The 5337-nt window shown below is 32.0% G+C and overlaps 1 long non-coding RNA gene across 3 annotated transcripts; it reads left to right on the top strand.

The window, feature by feature from the left end:
- LOC120781577 lies at positions 1 to 3167 on the top strand. Of its 3 annotated transcripts, none has more exons than XR_005706098.1 (6): positions 1 to 2057; positions 2124 to 2218; positions 2280 to 2377; positions 2474 to 2651; positions 2720 to 2884; positions 2958 to 3167. It is a non-coding gene; the product is annotated as an uncharacterized LOC120781577 (long non-coding RNA). The 3 variants fall into 3 exon arrangements; XR_005706096.1 differs by having other exon boundaries at positions 2277 to 2377; XR_005706099.1 differs by having other exon boundaries at positions 1 to 2061; positions 2277 to 2377.
- The last annotated feature ends 2170 nt before the right edge of the window (positions 3168 to 5337 follow it).

The raw sequence follows: 5337 nt of genomic DNA, 5'->3' as shown, positions 1-5337 counted from the left end.
TGTGTGAGAAAAGGATAAGTTGCAAACATAACAATTAAAATGAAAAAAAAAATACATGCAGTACTTATATGAGCCGAGAAAAAAAGGCTTTTAATCTTAGTGCGTCTCAGTTTATGAACTTTTCTGAAAAAGATATAAATTCTGAATTTGATCCTATTGTGGAGGGGTGCACTTTAAAAAGCTCCCTTGATTTTTCGCTAAGCAGCGATAGCGATATTAGTGATAGTGATAGTGTAAATTTAAAAATGATAGAAAATAATATATTTAGCTTAGAATTAAAAGCATGGGCTTTAAGAAATAGGGTATCCCACAATACATTGAGCGATCTGTTGCAAACGCTGCGAAAAATAGGTTGCACTGATTTACCTTTAACGGCTAAAAGTCTCCTAGGTACCAACCGAAAAAAGGTAAATATTCAAACGATTCCAAGTGGATCTTTTTTATATAGAGGAATTCAAAATTATTTTAAGAATAATTTATTTCCTCAACTGGAAAATACGAATACCATTTTGCTTGATGTGGGAATAGATGGCCTTAAATTATTCAAAAATTCAAATAAAGTATTGTGGCCTATTTTAGCGTCCATAGTTGATTTTCCAAACGTATTTCCGTTTACAATTGCGTGCTTTTCTGGAACAGAAAAACCTTGGAACATCAATGATTTTTTGAAAGAATTTTGCGGAGAGGTAAATTATTTAAAAAAAAAAAAATGGCCTTCAAGTTAGTGTTTATCCTATAAAGAAAAAATCTGATATTCGTTTATTTTGCAGCGATGCTCCTGCTAGAGCTTTTGTTACAGGTGTGCAATCGCACACTGGAAAAAGTAGCTGTTCTAAATGTGATCAAATTGGTGACTATAAAGAACGGAGAGTTTGTTTTACAAAACAAATAAAAAATTTAAGGACTGACCTGTCTTTTAAAAATAGAAATGACAGATCACATCACATCACTCCTTTTAAATTTAGAGAAAGCATTTTAGAGTCAGGAAATTTCAAAATGGATTCTCAATTTCCTTTAGACCCGATGCACCTTGTAGATCTTGGTGTATGTAAAAAGTAACATTTCTCTCCAATTTAGTTTCTTCAGAGTTCGGCCGAATATGTAGAAGTTTAGATGAAATCAATATTTGGAAAGCGACAGAGTTTAGGCTGTTCTTATTGTATATAAGTAGGTATATTTGCTCTAAAAGATTGCGTTAGTGGTGACCATTACTACCATTTCCTCTTATTGCACGCAGGTATAAGGCTACTATCATGCAAGAAGTCATATAGCACTGAAGCCAACGTTGCCCAACAAATCTTGGAAGAATTCGTTGATTTGTTTGGAAATATATACGGAGACCATTTAGTTAGTTACAACATACATGGTTTACTCCATTTAACTGAATGTACTAAGCTATATGGGCCTCTAGATAACTTTTCCGCTTATAAGTTTGAAAATCACATGCAATTTTTAAAAAAACTTATATGTAAATAAGCCCAATAAAATCCTGCAGCAATTTCATTTAAGGCTTGAAGAAAGAAATAGTGCAGCTTTTAGTTGCAATAAAATTTCTAAAATTAATTCATTTAATATAGATTATAAAAAAAAAGACTCTTATTGTTTTAGTCAAAAATTAGGCCCCATAAAAGTAATAGGCATGACAGACGAGTCTGGTAGTGCTATAGTATCGGCGCATTGTTTCTTGGGTGTTGAAAGCTACTTTCAAGAACCATTGGAATCGTCAACTGGTTTAGGTATTTTGTTGGCAAATAAATTAGATCCACAATTGTTTAAAATCGAAAAAGATGATATAGTTTATAAATATTTTTCTATTCCACATGAGGGCAAGTTTCTTCTTATACCAATTTTACATCATCTATTTCATGAATTTTCAAATTAGTACTATTTAAAGTAATTGTGGTATTTTCCGAATGTATTTTATTTCATGATATGAATTATTTAAAAGAATTTTGATACTGCCAATTTTTTATTTTACGAACAGATGGATTCACCAGCCCTCTTTGATGCAATTGATTTTGAAGAATTCCCAACAACGTCTTCGACTCCTGTAAAAGGTATGTATGTACATGTAAATTTGGCGTTTTAGTTTTCACTTTATTTGTACACATTTGTTAATGTAGAACAACTGACACTGAAGCGCAAAAAATTTGATATTTCTGGTTGCTACAACTCAGAGGAAAACGAAATGAAAACAATTTGGCTGTGGATTGAAATGGTAATCCAATACTTTTCTAAAATGCATTGTTCTCTATTATGTTTATAACTTTTTTCAGAAGTTTTTAATATGTTAAAAACTATTTCTGCACAATTAGAAGTATTGACGACAAGAGTATCCAATATGGAGAAAAAGATGGACAGCTATATGAAAGAAAATGTAAGTTTATATTGTTCTATAAGTATTCACCAATATAGAGAACGTATTGTTTTGTTATTGTATCCTCTAACTGCATACGTACATATCTCTTTTCAGATAATTCATAAAAGCGAAGAAATGGCCCAAAAAAAACTGTGTGAGAATGTAAGGTTTTAATTAGAAAAATTCACCATTCAGTATGCCGACTGACTGGTGAAGAAATAGATGGTATGCAAACCGAAGTTGCCTCCACGCTACCAATAAACTGAAATGCGAGGAATTTGCTACTGCAACGGTTAGTAATGTATACATTTTTTTCAATAAATATTATTTAAACTTTTGCTAAATATATTCAATTTACAGAAACAGTTTATTTTAAAAACAAAGGGAAATTCAGATAATTTACATGATATGCTGAGACATACATACATATATACACTGACGAATTTTTGTTTTTGTGTAACTGGGACGGTAGAGGAGGGAAACAACCCCTATCGAAATTTCTACTGGCATCTAACATATTATATGGTAAATTTATATACATATACATATTTAGTTAAGAGGATGTGTTTTAATTTGTCTCTTCATTATAATTTATTAGATTCTTTCGTTACTTGTGGACTGGCGAATTTCGAAAAATAAATTCGGAAGTCCATCGAAATGAGCCACCATAGGTACAAACAAAAGAAATACAGGAAGCGAAAAGCTGTGGAGGAATCGAACGAATCCAAATAAATAGATAATAATTAAAAAAAAATGTAGTAGGATTTAAGAATGTATAAACAAAAATGAATTTTAATAGTGTAACTATAATAGCTTTAATATGAATGTTTATTTTAAAAATCTATATCTTACTATGTAATTAAATTTTTCTTTAAAATATTTATAAAAATGAATTTAAAGCAATCTAATGTAATTAGAAAAATATAATATTATAGATAATTTTTAGTTTCTTAAACTCAAAAAATTATAATATAAAAGCTATTAATGAAATTAATATAAACATTTTAATTAAAAAAAAAATATTCGCGTTTCGAACTCTAGACTGAGGGAATGGCAAGCGAGTGGTTTGCCCACTACGCTAATATGGAATGCACCGCCACGCTTTCCTGAAAGCAGTTTTGTCGACTTGTCTTAAATTTAACGAAAGTGTGAGAAAGAAGTATATAGTTTTATTACGGCAGAAAATATGTGAGCGAGAAGGTGATAAAAAATACTCTTAAGAAAATGATAGAAAAGTGTGACAATTAAACTGGCACGCGTTACCGGCATGTCACTAAGTAACGTAACCGTCACTGTTCTAGCTGGGGATATGTCATCCGCAAAAATTGCAAATATTATTCTACAAAAAAACAAATGTCTGAAATAGCATCAGAGGCGTCCCAAGTCAATATGGCCGCCAAATGTAGTAAATCTTACAGCAAGAACAACTTCATTCATGATCGCAAGCGGACTTTCAACAAGCAACTAGCTTCATTCATAAAAGCGACCATCTTCACATCTCCCCGAACAAGCCTTTGCCCACAAGCGTCTTTTCGTGACGATGGCAAAAGCTAAAAATCATAAATTGAACAATTTCTGATATTTGTATGAGAAGGAAAAAGTGACAACCCCGCAAATATAAGTATTCAAATATATTATAATAAAATTGACAACATAGTTTATTTGTCGATTTTCAAGTCAGGAAATGTGTCAAAGAAAATGTTCAACATTTTTTTGATTTATGTGTACAGTGGATCCCGGTTAAGTAGTACTCCGCTTAAATGAAAATCATCCCTCTTAACTGCCTATATCTTGCTGCATCTCACGGTTTGTTTTTTGAAATACAAAGAAATTATTGTTTAAGTACCATTCGCTTAAGTATCCGTATCTGTATCTTTGATTATGGCACATAATCGGGATTGACTGTATTTGTCAAGGAATGTAAAAGATATTTTTTCGCGGCTTGTAAAAATCTGCGTCAATATGTATGCAAGCTCATACAGAAAAATACATATTTAGGCTAGTTTGTTGGAGAAGCTGTTAGAGCGGCAAGGGAAGCGGTGAAAATAGACGATAGTTTGTTTATTTTTTCGGTACAGCTCGGATTTTCTACCAACAACACAATGCTGTGTCGACAGATTGACTCTTTGACATGAAAGCAAAAAACGCGAGCTTCGCCATTGGTTGTCCGTGTCAACGGAAATTTCGCATGAAGCATCGAGTGTACATATTTAGATACATATGTATATATGTTGCATCTAGACAAATTTACAAACATTGTCCCTATGGTCTGTCATATTTGTTTACATGCACACATAATTATATATGAGCACATGTGCGACCGCTTGGTCTTTTAACATAATATCGAAACTTTTAATAACCAAAGCAAATATACATACATACATACATATATTTTTGTATATAAATAAATATGACCTGTCAAACCCATATAAAATGTATATTTAGGTAGTAATACTTGCAAAAATTTTACGGAATACATCATAAAATAGGTCAAATTTAAAATACACACTTATGTACATATGTGTTTTCATAACAAATACGTGTGTGTATACCGATCTATAAATTATAAGCAGAGTCGTTTGTGCATAGTAAATAAACGAATCTGTATGCGTACATTTCTTTACACTGAAATTAACATTATTTTTCTCACTTAACACTGAAAATGCTCAATTCTGCTATTTTCGTGGTGAAACACGTGGTGAAACTCCTCCATCTCTGTCGAGTACCCCTTCGAAAAGTTACGATATTTGAAACGTGAACCTTCTCTATGATAAACGTTCTCTGATACATAGCTACGTTCTGCACTTTACAGCCCTATTCTCATGCCCTCACAAAAGTCACCAACCTCACTACAGTGATGTTTCTCACTATAGTGAGGGTTACCTTATTCTGGCGAAAATTCAAAAGCTCAAATGCTCACTATTATCACAAATATCTGTGACGTGTGAAAGCAGCCATCATAATAGAAAACATCTGTG

This window comes from Bactrocera tryoni, unplaced genomic scaffold (assembly GCF_016617805.1).
Source record: "Bactrocera tryoni isolate S06 unplaced genomic scaffold, CSIRO_BtryS06_freeze2 scaffold_7, whole genome shotgun sequence".
NCBI classification, from domain to species: Eukaryota; Metazoa; Arthropoda; class Insecta; order Diptera; family Tephritidae; genus Bactrocera; species Bactrocera tryoni.
The sequence above is the reverse complement of the archived record's forward strand: the minus strand, read 5'-3'. Positions and strand labels throughout refer to the sequence as shown.